The sequence below is a fragment of the Acanthochromis polyacanthus genome, chromosome 20 (assembly GCF_021347895.1).
Source record: "Acanthochromis polyacanthus isolate Apoly-LR-REF ecotype Palm Island chromosome 20, KAUST_Apoly_ChrSc, whole genome shotgun sequence".
NCBI classification, from domain to species: domain Eukaryota; kingdom Metazoa; phylum Chordata; class Actinopteri; family Pomacentridae; genus Acanthochromis; species Acanthochromis polyacanthus.
The window spans coordinates 6727894-6743854 of NC_067132.1; the positions used below are offsets into that span (position 1 = coordinate 6727894).

General features: G+C 42.8%; 1 long non-coding RNA gene across 4 annotated transcripts in view; it reads left to right on the top strand.

The window, feature by feature from the left end:
* The window catches only part of LOC127531421 (uncharacterized), an 80677-nt gene that overhangs the window by 20791 nt on the left and 43925 nt on the right, over window positions 1-15961 (top strand). The gene's annotated exons all lie outside the window — the stretch shown is intronic.

Consider the following 15961-nt stretch of genomic DNA (forward strand, 5'->3'; position numbering starts at 1 on the left):
GTCGGTGAAACATGCTGCCGGGGCTGTTTATTAAACATACTGCAGGGGGCGCTATAGCACATGCCCTGCAGAGATCCATACAGTGTTATTCCTTGAGACGACTGTGATGTGTGTGTAAATTTTGGTGAGCTGTTGAACATTCTAAGCCTGTCAAAAAGTACTTTGTTTGTCACAAAAACAACGCGTTGCCACGGCAACAGCATTTCATCAAATATCAAAATCTTCACACTGTGGTATTGTCTGGGGGTGAAGAATTAGCTGACCAATTTTCAGAATGATATGACAAAGTTTGGAGCAATGATGTGTGCAAATGTAATTTCTAAACTGCTTGTTACCAAGAGGTGGCGCTATGACTTTGTCTAAATTTTTCAGTGTGGATGTCCTCAAACTGGTTCTGGTGTCCAGCACATGAAGTTTGGGGCAGATAGGATCCTTTGCAGCTGAGATATGAACACTTCAATTTTCATGGCGAAACATCAAACTTTGCCGTCCCGCCACAGACACGCCTTTTCATCACACGTCACCATTTTTTCTGTGCTTCATCATCAATGTGTTCAGGCTTATGTCACAACATCTGAGGTGAATCTGAGCAACAGGCTAAGAATAGTACATGAAAGTCTAAAAAATGTCAAATTCTTGATACCACAAGGTGGCGCTGTGACTGTGAATGAATCTTGCTGTATGGATGTCATCGAGGCAGGTCTGTGATCATACATGTAAAGTTTCATTCAGATCGGAGCATGTTCAGGAGAGTTACACAGCATTTCCTGTTTCATGGCGAAGGATCAAATTTCGACAGGCCGCCACGACCACACCCTTTAACTATGGAGGAAGATTTTGATAACTTTTTCTCAGGAAGGTCTGCTGTATGTACTGGCAAAATTTCAGATCGCTCAGACTTTTCCCCTAGGAGGAGTTCATCATAGATTTTGTACAGTTAACGCATGATGGCGCACTTCCTGTTGGGTGTAGAGCATGGCTGTGATTGACTTTTTTGTGTTTCCTGATGTGCTGCATATGCCTCCCAATTTTTTTAGCTCTCGGCCAAATTCCCTCCGAGTTGGCCTAATACCACTTTTTAAAATTTTGTAGGGGGCGCTATGGAGCCATTTTGCCACACACCTCCACATGCCCTAAAAAATATGAAATTTTTCGCCAGTTCTGATGTGTGTGCAAATTTTCATGACTTTTCGAGCATGTTCAGGCCCTGAAAAATGCAGTTGTTTTGGCAGAATAATAATAATAATAATAATTAAAGCTGCGAGCAGCGTTGAACGGGTCCTCGTATCCTTGCTGGTCGGCGACCCCAAGCATTTCCACCAGGCAATGCTGCGACTGAGAGTGTATTTAGGCCCATGAATGTCACAAAGGCTGGATTCTGAGCACACAGGTCAAATTTCAGGCAGATTGGAGCATGGACAGGCTATTTATGCAGCACTTTGTGTCCATCCACCAGGTGGCACTTTCTCTGTAACTGTATATTGGTCTATGAAACTCATAAGGACTGGTCTCTGATCAAACATGTAAAGTTTCAGGCAAATTGCAGCATTTACAGGGGATTTACACAAGATGTCCTGCTTCATGGCGTAACATTGTAGTTCAGTTGGCCGCCATGGCCACGCCCTTTGAGTTTTGTGAACAATTTTCACAAATACTCAACCTGAAGGCGTGTAGTATATATTGTCCCAATTTCAGGTGTTTTGGAGCTATTGCCTGTGAGAAATCAATTGTTGAAAATGATCAAAAACAGCAAAAATCTGACATTTAATTCAAAATAGCGGACTTCCTATTGGGTTTAGAGAATGACTCCAAGAGACTTTTTTGTTTGCAATGAGGTGCTACATATGCATGCCAAATTTCATAGTCATAGGTGAAAGTCTGTGTGGAGGCTATTTTTAAAAATTCTGTAGGGGGCGCTACGACACATACTGTGGATGTATTTTGGCCTATAAATGTGATCAGGACAGGACTGTGTTCCATCATGTGAGGTCTGAGGTAGACTGGAGCATGCAGAGGACAGTTAGGTAGCACTTGATGTTTCATGGCAAACCATCAAAATTCTGGAGGTCGCCATGTCCACACCCTTTAACTCTGGAAGAATCTTTTAATAACTTTTGATCATAACATTGTGTTGTATATCCTGGCAAAATTTCAGGTCTCTAGCAGTTAAACCCGAAGAGGAGTTCGCTCTCAACAATTAAAAAATAGAGAAAATTTGTCCACTTAATTCAAAATGGCGGACTTCCTGTTGGGTTTAGGGGATGGCTCCAAGAGGCTTTTTTGTGCGTTCTGATGTGCTCTATATGTCTCCAAAATTTTCAGAATGATATGACAAAGTTTGGAGCAATGATGTGTGCAAATGTAATTTCTAAACTACTTGTTACCAATAGGTGGCGCTATGACTTTTTCTAAATTTTTCACTGTGGATGTCCTCAAACTGGTTCTGGTGTCAAGCACATGAAGTTTGGGGCAGATAGGATCCTTTGCAGCTGAGATATGAACACTTCAATTTTCATTGCGAAACATCAAACTTTGCCGCCCCGCCACAGACACGCCTTTTCATCACACGTCACCATTTTTTCTGTGCTTCATCATCAATGTGTTCAGGCTTATGTCACAACATCTGAGGTGAATCTGAGCAACAGGCTAAGAATAGTACATGAAAGTCTAAAAAATGTCAAATTCTTGATACCACAAGGTGGCGCTGTGACTGTGAATGAATCTTGCTGTATGGATGTCATCGAGGCAGGTCTGTGATCATACATGTAAAGTTTCATTCAGATTGGAGCATGTTCAGGAGAGTTAGACAGCATTTCCTGTTTCATGGCGAAGGATCAAATTTCGACAGGCCGCCACGACCACACCCTTTGACTATGGAGGAAGATTTTGATAACTTTTTCTCAGGAAGGCCGGCTGTATGTACTGGCAAAATTTCAGATCGCTAAGACTTTCCCCCTAGGAGGAGTTCATGACAGATTTTGTACAGTTAACGCATGATGGCGCACTTCCTGTTGGGTGTAGAGCATGGCTGTGATTGACTTTTTTGTGTTTCCTGATGTGCTGCATATGCCTCCCAAATTTTTTAGCTCTCGGCCAAATTCCCTCCGAGTTGGCCTAATACCACTTTTTAAAATTTTGTAGGGGGCGCTATGGAGCCATTTTGTCATACACTACCACAATTCCTTTTGAATATAAAATTTTTCACCAGTTCTGGTGTGTGTACAAATTTTCATGAGTTTTTGAGCATGTTTAGGCCCTCAAAAATGCAGTTGTTCTGAGAGACAAATAATAATAATAATAATAATAATTAAAGCTGCGAGCAGCGTTGAACGGGTCCTCGCATCCTTGCTGGTCGGCGACCCCAAGCATTTCCACCAGGCAATGCTACGACTGAGAGTGTATTTAGGCCCATGAATGTCACAAAGGCTGGATTCTGAGCACACAGGTCAAATTTCAGGCAGATTGGAGCATGTACAGGCTATTTATGCTGCACTTTCTGTCCATCCACAAGGTGGCGCTATCTCTGTGACTGTATAGTGGTCTATGAAACTCATAAGGACCGGTCTCTGATCAAACATGTAAAGTTTGAGGCAATTGCAGCATTTACAGGGGATTTACATAAGATGTCCTGCTTCATGGCGTAACATTGTAGTTCAGTTGGCTGCCATGGCCACGCCCTTTGAGTTTTGTGAACAATTTTCACAAATACTCAACCTGAAGGCGTGTAGTATATATTGTCCCAATTTCAGGTGTTTTGGAGCTATTGCCTGTGAGAAATCAATTGTTGAAAATGATCAAAAACACCAAAAATCTGACATTTAATTCAAAATAGCGGACTTCCTATTGAGTTTAGAGAATGACTCCAAGAGACTTTTTTGTTTGCAATGAAGTGCTACATATGCATGCCAAATTTCATAGTCATAGGTGAAAGTCTCTGTGGAGGCTATTCTTAAAAATGCTGTAGGGGGCGCTACGGAACATGCTGTGAATGTATTTTGGCCAATAAATGTGATCAGGACAGGACTGTGTTTAATCATGTGAGGTCTGAGGTAGATTGGAGCATGCAGAGGATAGTTAGGTAGCACTTGATGTTTCATGGCAAACCATCAACATTGAGGAGGTCGCCATGTCCACACCGTTTGACTCTGCAAGAATCCTTTGATAACTTTTGATCAGAACATCGTGTTGTATATCCTGGCAAAATTTCAGCTCTCTAGACCTTAACCCCGAGGAGGAGTTCGCTCTCAAAAATGAAAAAAATACAGAAATTTTATCCACTTAATTCAAAATGGCGGACTTCCTGTTGAGTTTAGGGGATGGCTCCAAGAGGCTTTTTTGTGTGTCCTGGTGTGCTCTATAGGCCTCCCAAATTTTGTGGATGTAGGTGAAACATGCTGCCGGGGCTGTTTATTAAACATACTGTAGGGGGCGCAATAGCACATGCCCTGCAGAGATGCATACAGTGTTATTCCTTGAGACGACTGTGATGTGTGTGTAAATTTTGGTGAGCTGTTGAACATTCTAAGCCTGTCAAAAAATACTTTGTTTGTCACAAAAACAACGCGTTGCCACGGCAACAGCATTTCATCAAATATCAAAATCTTCACACTGTGGTATTGTCTGGGGGTGAAGAATCAGCTGACCAATTTTCAGAATGATATGAAAAAGTTTGGAGCAATGGTGTGTGCAAATGTAATTTCTAAACTTCTTGTTACCAATAGGTGGCGCTATGATTTTTTCCAAAATTTTCACCGTGGATGACCTCACACTGGGAATGGTGTCCAGCACATGAAGTTTGGGGCAGATACGATTAGGATTTGCTGAGATATAAACATTTTAGTCGTCATGGCGAGACATCTAAATTCGCCGCGCCGCCACAGACACACCTTTTTATGACACGTCACCATTTTCACTGTGAATAATCATCAACATGTTAAGGTTTATTTCACCACATTTGAGGTGAATCTGAGCAAGAGACAAAGAATAATACATCAAAGTGTAAAAAATGACATTTTCTGTTGCCAGCAGGTGGCGCTCTGACTGTGAATGGATTTCATCATATGGATGTGATCAGGGCAGGAATCTGATCATACATATAAAGTTTCAGGCAGATTGGAGCATGTTCAGGGCATTTACACACAACTTGAAATTTCATGGCGAAGGATCAAAATTCCACAGACCGCCACGGACACGCCCTTTGACTTTTGAAAAAGATTTTGATAACTTTTGCTCATTAAGGCCTCCTGTATGTACTGGTTGAATTTGAGGCGAATTGGAGTTTCCCCCTGGGAGGAGTTCGCTCTGGAAAAAAATGAAAAATGGGCAAAATCTCACATTCAACTTAAAATAGCTCACTTCCTGTTGGGTTTGGAATATGGCTGTCACTGACTTTTTTGTTCAGTCTGATGTGCTGCATATGTGTACCAAATTTGGTAGCTGTAGGTGAAACATGATGGCCGTGGGAAAGTGTAGGGGGCGCTATGGAGCCATTTTGCCACACACCTCTACAATTCCTTTAAAATATGAAATTTTTCACCAGTCCTGATGTGTGTACAAATTTTAATGAGTTTTTGAGCATGTTTAGGCCCTCAAAAATGCAATTGTTCTGAGAGACAAATAATAATAATAATTAAAGCTGCGAGCAGCGTTGAACGGGTCCTCGCATCCTTGCTGGTCGGCGACCACAAGCATGTCCACCAGGCAATGCTGCGACTGAGAGTGTATTTAGGCCCATGAATACTACAAGGGCTTGATTCTGAGCACACAGGTCAAATTTCAGGCAGATTGGAGCATGTACAGTCTATTTATGCAGCACTTTGTGTCCATCCACCAGGTGGCGCTATCTCTGTGACTGTATGTTGGTCTATGAAACTCATTAGGACTGGACTCTGATCAAACATGTAAAGTTTGAGGTGGATTGCAGCGTGTACAGGGGATTTACACAAGACGTCCTGCTTCATGGCGTAACATTAAACTTCAGCTGCCCGCCATGGCCACGCCCTTTGAGTTTTATGAACAATTTTCGCAAATATGCAACCTGAAGACGTGTCTTATAGATTTTCCCAAATTCAGATGTTTTGGAGTTATTGCCTGTGAGAAATCAATTGTTGAAAATGACCAAAAACACCAAAAATCTGACATTTAATTCAAAATGGCTGACTTTCTGTTGTGTTTAGAGAATGACTCCAAGAGACTTTTTTGCTTGCACTGATGTGCTACATATGCATGCCAAATTTCATAGTCATAGGTGAAAGTCTGTGTGGAGGCCATTTTTTAAATTCTTTTAGGGGGCGCTATGGTAGATGCTGTGAATGTATTTTGGCCTATAAATGTGATCAGGACAGGACTGTGTTTAATCATGTGAGGTCTGAGGTAGATTGGCGCATGCAGAGGATAGTTAGGTAGCACTTGATGTTTCATGGCGAACCATCAAAATTCTGGAGGTCGCCATGTCCACACCCTTTGACTCTGCAAGAATCCTTTGATAACTTTTGATCATAACATTGTGTTGTATATCCTGGCAAAATTTCAGCTCTCTAGACCTTAACCCCGAGGAGGAGTTTGCTCTCAAAAATGAAAAAAATACAGAAATTTTATCCACTTAATTCAAAATGGCGGACTTCCTGTTGAGTTTAGGGGATGGCTCCAAGAGGCTTTTTGTGTGTCCTGGTGTGCTCTATAGGCCTCCCAAATTGTGTGGATGTAGGTGAAACATGCTGCGGGGGCTGTTTATTAAACATACTGCAGGGGGCGCTATAGCACATGCCCTGCAGAGATGCATACAGTGTTATTCCTTGAGACGACTGTGATGTGTGTGTAAATTTTGGTGAGCTGTTGAACATTCTAAGCCTGTCAAAAAGTACTTTGTTTGTCACAAAAACAACGCGTTGCCACGGCAACAGCATTTCATCAAATATCAAAATCTTCACACTGTGGTATTGTCTGGGGGTGAAGAATCAGCTGACCAATTTTCAGAATGATATGACAAAGTTTGGAGCAATGATGTGTGCAAATGTAATTTCTAAACTGCTTGTTACCAATAGGTGGCGCTATGACTTTTTCTAAATTTTTCAGTGTGGATGTCCTCAAACTGGTTCTGGTGTCCAGCACATGAAGTTTGGGGCAGATAGGATCCTTTGCAGCTGAGATATGAACACTTCAATTTTCATGGCGAAACATCAAACTTTGCCGTCCCGCCACAGACACGCCTTTTCATCACACGTCACCATTTTTTCTGTGCTTCATCATCAATGTGTTCAGGCTTATGTCACAACATCTGAGGTGAATCTGAGCAACAGGCTAAGAATAGTACATGAAAGTCTAAAAAATGTCAAATTCTTGATACCACAAGGTGGCGCTGTGACTGTGAATGAATCTTGCTGTATGGATGTCATCGAGGCAGGTCTGTGATCATACATGTAAAGTTTCATTCAGATCGGAGCATGTTCAGGAGAGTTAGACAGCATTTCCTGTTTCATGGCGAAGGATCAAATTTCGACAGGCCGCCACGACCACACCCTTTAACTATGGAGGAAGATTTTGATAACTTTTTCTCACGAAGGTCTGCTGTATGTACTGGCAAAATTTCAGATCGCTCAGACTTTTCCCCTAGGAGGAGTTCATCATAGATTTTGTACAGTTAACGCATGATGGCGCACTTCCTGTTGGGTGTAGAGCATGGCTGTGATTGACTTTTTTGTGTTTCCTGATGTGCTGCATATGCCTCCCAAATTTTTTAGCTCTCGGCCAAATTCCCTCCGAGTTGGCCTAATACCACTTTTTAAAATTTTGTAGGGGGCGCTATGGAGCCATTTTGTCATACATTACCACAATTCCTTTAGAATATAAAATTTTTCACCACTTCTGGTGTGTGTACAAATTTTCATGAGTTTTTGAGCATGTTTAGGCCCTCAAAAATGCAGTTGTTCTGAGAGACAAATAATAATAATAATAATTAAAGCTGCGAGCAGCGTTGGACGGGTCCTCGCATCCTTGCTGGTCGGCGACCCCAAGCATGTCCACCAGGCAATGCTGCGACAAAGTGTATTTAGGCTCATGGATGTAACGAGGACTGGATTCTGAGCACTCAGGTCAAATTTCAGACAGATTGGAGCATGTACAGACTATTTTTGCAGCACTTTGTGTCCATCCACCAGGTGGCACTATGTCTGTGACTGTATAGTGGTCTATGAAACTCATCAGGCCTGGACTCTGATCAAACATGTAAAGTTTGAGGTAGATTACAGCATGTACAGGGGATTTACACAAGACGTCCTGCTTCATGGCGTAACATTAAAGTTCAGTTGGCCGCCATGGCCATGCCCTTTGAGTTTTGTGAACAATTTTCGCAAATATGCAACCTGAAGGCGTTTCTTATATATTTTCCCAAATTCAGGTGTTTTGGAGTTATTGCCAGTGACAAATGAATTGTTGAAAATGACCAAAAACACCAAAAATCTGACATTTAATTCAAAATGGCTGACTTTCTGTTGTGTTTAGAGAATGACTCCAAGAGACTTTTTTGCTTGCACTGATGTGCTACATATGCATGCCAAATTTCATAGTCATAGGTGAAAGTCTGTGTGGAGGCTATTTTTTAAATTCTTTTAGGGGGCGCTATGACACATACTGTGGATGTATTTTGGCCTGTAAATGTGATCAGGACAGGACTGTGTTTAATCATGTGAGGTCTGAGGTAGATTGGAGCATGCAGAGGATAGTTAGGTCGCACTTGATGTTTCATGGCGAACCATCAAAATTCTGGAGGTCGCCATGTCCACACCCTTTGACTCTGCAAGAATCCTTTGATAACTTTTGATCGTAACATCGTGTTGTATATCCTGGCAAAATTTCAGCTCTCGAGACCTTAACCCCGAGGAGGAGTTCGCTCTCAAAAATGAAAAAAATAGAGACATTTTATCCACTTAATTCAAAATGGCGGACTTCCTGTTGAGTTTCGGGGATGGCTCCAAGAGGCTTTTTGTGTGTCCTGGTGTGCTCTATAGGCCTCCCAAATTTTGTGGATGTAGGTGAAACATGCTGCCGGGGCTGTTTATTAAACATACTGCAGGGGGCGCTATAGCACATGCCCTGCAGAGATGCATACAGTGTTATTCCTTGAGACGACAGTGATGTGTGTGTAAATTTTGGTGAGCTGTTGAACATTCTAAGCCTGTCAAAAAGTACTTTGTTTGTCACAAAAACAACGCGTTGCCACGGCAACAGCATTTCATCAAATATCAAAATCTTCACACTGTGGTATTGTCTGGGGGTGAAGAATTAGCTGACCAATTTTCAGAATGATATGACAAAGTTTGGAGCAATGATGTGTGCAAATGTAATTTCTAAACTGCTTGTTACCAAGAGGTGGCGCTATGACTTTTTCTAAATTTTTCAGTGTGGATGTCCTCAAACTGGTTCTGGTGTCCAGCACATGAAGTTTGGGGCAGATAGGATCCTTTGCAGCTGAGATATGAACACTTCAATTTTCATGGCGAAACATCAAACTTTGCCGTCCCGCCACAGACACGCCTTTTCATCACACGTCACCATTTTTTCTGTGCTTCATCATCAATGTGTTCAGGCTTATGTCACAACATCTGAGGTGAATCTGAGCAACAGGCTAAGAATAGTACATGAAAGTCTAAAAAATGTCAAATTCTTGATACCACAAGGTGGCGCTGTGACTGTGAATGAATCTTGCTGTATGGATGTCATCGAGGCAGGTCTGTGATCATACATGTAAAGTTTCATTCAGATCGGAGCATGTTCAGGAGAGTTACACAGCATTTCCTGTTTCATGGCGAAGGATCAAATTTCGACAGGCCGCCACGACCACACCCTTTAACTATGGAGGAAGATTTTGATAACTTTTTCTCAGGAAGGTCTGCTGTATGTACTGGCAAAATTTCAGATCGCTCAGACTTTTCCCCAAGGAGGAGTTCATCATAGATTTTGTACAGTTAACGCATGATGGCGCACTTCCTGTTGGGTGTAGAGCATGGCTGTGATTGACTTTTTTGTGTTTCCTGATGTGCTGCATATGCCTCCCAAATTTTTTAGCTCTCGGCCAAATTCCCTCCGAGTTGGCCTAATACCACTTTTTAAAATTTTGTAGGGGGCGCTATGGAGCCATTTTGTCATACACTACCACAATTCCTTTAGAATATAAAATTTTTCACCAGTTCTGGTGTGTGTACAAATTTTCATGAGTTTTTGAGCATGTTTAGGCCCTCAAAAATGCAGTTGTTCTGAGAGACAAATAATAATAATAATAATAATTAAAGCTGCGAGCAGCGTTGAACGGGTCCTCGCATCCTTGCTGGTCGGCGACCCCAAGCATCTCCACCAGGCAATGCTACGACTGAGAGTGTATTTAGGCCCACGAATGTCACAAAGGCTGGATTCTGAGCACACAGGTCAAATTTCAGGCAGATTGGAGCATGTACAGGCTATTTATGCAGCACTTTCTGTCCATCCACCAGGTGGCGCTATCTCTGTTACTGTATATTGGTCTATGAAACTCATAAGGACCGGTCTCTGATCAAACATTTCCAGTCTCAGGCAAATTGCAGCATTTACAGGGGATTTACATAAGATGTCCTGCTTCATGGCGTAACATTGTCGTTCAGTCGGCCGCCATGGCCACGCCCTTTGAGTTTTGTGAACAATTTTCACAAATACTCCACCTGAAGGCATGTAGTATATATTGTCCCAATTGCAGGTGTTTTGGAGCTATTGCCTGTGAGAAATGAATTGTTGAAAATGACCAAAAACACCAAAAATCTGACATTTAATTAAAAATGGCCGACTTTCTGTTGGGTTTAGAGAATGACTCCTAGAGACTTTTTTGTTTGCACTGACATGCTTCATTTGCATGCCAAATTTCATAGTCCAAGGTGAAAGTCTGTGTGGAGGCTATTTTTTAAATGCTGTAGGGGGCGCTATGGTACATGCTGTGAATGTATTTTAGTCTATAAATGTGATCAGGACAGGACTGTGTTTAATCATGTGAGGTCTGAGGTAGATTGGAGCATGCAGAGGATAGTAAGATACCATTTGATGTTTCATGGCGAACCATCAAAATTCTGGAGGTCGCCATGTCCACACCCTTTGACTCTGGAAGAATCTTTTAATAACTTTTGATCATAACGTCGTGTTGTACACCCTGGTAAAATTTGAGGTCTCTAGGAGTTAACCCCTTGGAGGAGTTCGCTCTCAAAAATTAAAAAAATAGAGAAAATTTATCCACATAATTCAAAATGGCGGACTTCCTGTTGAGTTTAGGGGATGGCTCCAAGAGGCTTTTTGTGCGTCGTGATGTGCTCTATATGCCTCCCAAATTTTGTGGATGTAGGTGAAACGTGCTGCCGGGGCTGTTTATTAAACATACTGTAGGGGGCGCTATAGCACATGCCCTGCAGAGATGCATACAGTGTTATTCCTTGAGGGGACAGTGATGTGTGTGTAAATTTTAGTGAGCTGTTGAGCATTCTTAGCCTGTCAAAAAGTACTTTGTTTGTCACATAAACAACGCGTTGCCACGGCAACAGCATTTCATCAAATATCAAAATCTTCACACTGTGGTATTGTCTGGGGGTGAAGAATCAGCTGACCAATTTTCAGAATGATATGAAAAAGTTTGGAGCAATGGTGTGTGCAAATGTAATTTCTAAACTTCTTGTTACCAATAGGTGGCGCTATGACTTTTTCTAAATTTTTCAGTGTGGATGTCCTCAAACTGGTTCTGGTGTCCAGCACATGAAATTTGGGGCAGATACGATTAGGATTTGCTGAGATATAAACATTTTAGTCGTCATGGCGAGACATCTAAATTCGCCGCGCCGCCACAGACACACCTTTTTATGACACGCCACCATTTTCACTGTGAATCATCATCAACATGTTAAGGTTTATTTCACCACATTTGAGGTGAATCTGAGCAAGAGACAAAGAATAATAAATCAAAGTGTAAAAAATGACATAGCCTGTTGACAGCAGGTGGCGCTCTGACTGTGAATGGATTTCATCATATGGATGTGATCAGGGCAGGACTCTGATGATACATGTAAAGTTTCAGGCAGATCGAAATATGTTCAGGGCATTTACACTGCATTTGAAATTTCATGGCGAAGGATCAAAATTCCAGAGGCCGCCACGGACACGCCCTTTGACTTTTGAAAAAGATTTTGATAACTTTTGCTCATTAAGGCCTGCTGTATGTACTGGTCGAATTTGAAGTGAATTGGAGTTTCCCCCTCGGACGAGTTCGCTCTAGAAAAAAACAAAAAATGTTCAAAATCTGGAATTCAACGCAAAATAGCTCACTTCCTGTTGGGTTTAGAAAATCGCCACCACTGACTTTTTTGTTCACCCTGATGTGCTGCATATGTGTACCAAATTTGGTAGCTGTAGGTGAAACATGCTGCCCGTAGGAAAGTGTAGGGGGCGCTATGGAGCCATTTTGTCATACACTTCCACAATTCCTTTAGAATATAAAATTTTTCACCAGTTCTGGTGTGTGTACAAATTTTCATGAGTTTTTGAGCATGTTTAGGCCCTCAAAAATGCAGTTGTTCTGAGAGACAAATAATAATAATAATAAACCGTAGGGTTCCAATAGGGTCCTACGGCACCGTTGGTGCTTTGGACAGCCGGTGCCCTTGCACCGCCTGTCCTCGGCACCTCGGTGCTCGGACCCTAATAATAAACCGTAGGGTTCCAATAGGGTCCTACGGCACCGTTGGTGCCTTGGACAGCCGGTGCCCTTGCACCGCCTGTCCTCGGCACCTCGGTGCTCGGACCCTAATAATAAACCGTAGGGTTCCAATAGGGTCCTACGGCACCGTTGGTGCCTTGGACAGCCGGTGCCCTTGCACCGCCTGTCCTCGGCACCTCGGTGCTCGGACCCTAATAATAATAATAAACCGTAGGGTTTCAATAGGGTCCTACGGCACCGTTGGTGCCTTGGACAGCCGGTGCCCTTGCACCGCCTGTCCTCGGCACCTCGGTGCTCGGACCCTAATAATAATAATAATAATAATAAACCGTAGGGTTTCAATAGGGTCCTACGGCACCGTTGGTGCCTTGGACAGCCGGTGCCCTTGCACCGCCTGTCCTCGGCACCTCGGTGCTCGGACCCTAATAATAAACCGTAGGGTTCCAATAGGGTCCTACGGCACCGTTGGTGCCTTGGACAGCCGGTGCCCTTGCACCGCCTGTCCTCGGCACCTCGGTGCTCGGACCCTAATAATAATAATAAAAAACCCTAAGGTTCCAATAGGGTCCTTCGGCACCGTTGGTGCTCGGACCCTAATAATAATAATAATAAAAAACCCTAAGGTTCCAATAGGGTCCTTCGGCACCGTTGGTGCTCGGACCCTAATAAAGCTGCGAGCAGCGTTGGACGGGTCCTCGCATCCTTGCTGGTCGGCGACCCCAGGCATGTCCACCAGGCAATGCTGCGACAAAGTGTATTTAGGCTCATGGATGTAACGAGAACTGGATTCTGAGCACTCAGGTCAAATTTCAGACAGATTGGAGCATGTACAGACTATTGTTGCAGCACTTTGTGTCCATCCACCAGGTGGCACTATGTCTGTGACTGTATAGTGGTCTATGAAACTCATCAGGACTGGACTCTGATCAAACATGTAAAGTTTGAGGTAGATTACAGCATGTACAGGCGATTTACACAAGACGTCGTGCTTCATGGCGTAACATTAAAGTTCAGTTGGCCGCCATGGCCATGCCCTTTGAGTTTTGTGAACAATTTTCGCAAATATGCAACCTGAAGGCGTTTCTTATATATTTTCCCAAATTCAGGTGTTTTGGAGTTATTGCCAGTGACAAATGAATTGTTGAAAATGATCAAAAACACCAAAAATCTGACATTTAATTCAAAATGGCTGACTTTCTGTTGTGTTTAGAGAATGACTCCAAGAGACTTTTTTGCTTGCACTGATGTGCTACATATGCATGCCAAATTTCATAGTCATTGGTGAAAGTCTCTGTGGAGGCTATTCTTAAAAATGCTGTAGGGGGCGCTATGGAACATGCTGTGAATGTATTTTGGCCAATAAATGTGATCAGGACAGGACTGTGTTTAATCATGTGAGTTCTGAGGTAGATTGGAGCATGCAGAGGATAGTTAGGTAGCACTTATGTTTCATGGCGAACCATCAAAATTCTGGAGGTCGCCATGTCCACACCCTTTGACTCTGCAAGAATCTTTTAATAACTTTTGATCATAACTTCGTGTTGTATATCCTGGCAAAATTTCAGCTCTCTGGACCTTAACCCCGAGGAGGAGTTCGCTCTCAAAAATGAAAAAAATACAGAAATTTTATCCACTTAATTCAAAATGGCGGACTTCCTGTTGAGTTTAGGGGATGGCTCCAAGAGGCTTTTTTGTGTGTCCTGGTGTGCTCTATAGGCCTCCCAAATTTTGTGGATGTCGGTGAAACATTCTGCCGGGGCTGTTTATTAAACATACTGCAGGGGGCGCTATAGCACATGCCCTGTCGAGATGCATACAGTGTTATTCCTTGAGACGACTGTGATGTGTGTGTAAATTTTGGTGAGCTGTTGAACATTCTAAGCCTGTCAAAAAGTACTTTGTTTGTCACAAAAACAACGCGTTGCCACGGCAACAGCATTTTATCAAATATCAAAATCTTCACACTGTGGTATTGTGTGGGGGTGAAGAATCAGCTGACCAATTTTCAGAATGATATGACAAAGTTTGGAGCAATGATGTGTGCAAATGTAATTTCTAAACTGCTTGTTACCAAGAGGTGGCGCTATGACTTTTTCTAAATTTTTCAGTGTGGATGTCCTCAAACTGGTTCTGGTGTCCAGCACATGAAGTTTGGGGCAGATAGGCTCCTTTGCAGCTGAGATATGAACACTTCAATTTTCATGGCGAAACATCAAACTTTGCCGTCCCGCCACAGACACGCCTTTTCATCACACGTCACCATTTTTTCTGTGCTTCATCATCAATGTGTTCAGGCTTATGTCACAACATCTGAGGTGAATCTGAGCAACAGGCTAAGAATAGTACATGAAAGTCTAAAAAATGTCAAATTCTTGATACCACAAGGTGGCGCTGTGACTGTGAATGAATCTTGCTGTATGGATGTCATCGAGGCAGGTCTGTGATCATACATGTAAAGTTTCATTCAGATTGGAGCATGTTCAGGAGAGTTACACAGCATTTCCTGTTTCATGGCGAAGGATCAAATTTCGACAGGCCGCCACGACCACACCCTTTGACTATGGAGGAAGATTTTAATAACTTTTTCTCAGGAAGGCCGGCTGTATGTACTGGCAAAATTTCAGATCGCTAAGACTTTCCCCCTAGGAGGAGTTCATGACAGATTTTGTACAGTTAACGCATGATGGCGCACTTCCTGTTGGGTGTAGAGCATGGCTGTGATTGACTTTTTTGTGTTTCCTGATGTGCTGCATATGCCTCCCAAATTTTTTAGCTCTCGGCCAAATTCCCTCCGAGTTGGCCTAATACCACTTTTTAAAATTTTGTAGGGGGCGCTATGGAGCCATTTTGCCACACACCTCCACATGCCCTAAAAAATAAGAAATTTTTCGCCAGTTCTGATGTGTGTGCAAATTTTCATGACTTTTCGAGCATGTTCAGGCCCTGAAAAATGCAGTTGTTTTGGCAGAATAATAATAATAATAATAATAATAATAAAAAACCCTAAGGTTCCAATAGGGTCCTTCGGCACTGTTGGTGCTCGGACCCTAATAAACCCTAGGGTTTCAATAGGGTCCTTGGCACCGCTGGTGCCTTGGACAGTCGGTGCCCTGGCACCGCCTGTCCTTCGCACCCTCGGTGCTCGGACCCTAATAATAAACCCTAGGGTTTCAATAGGGTCCTTGGCACCGCTGGTGCCTTGGACAGTCGGTGCCCTGGCACCGCATGTCCTTTGCACCCTCG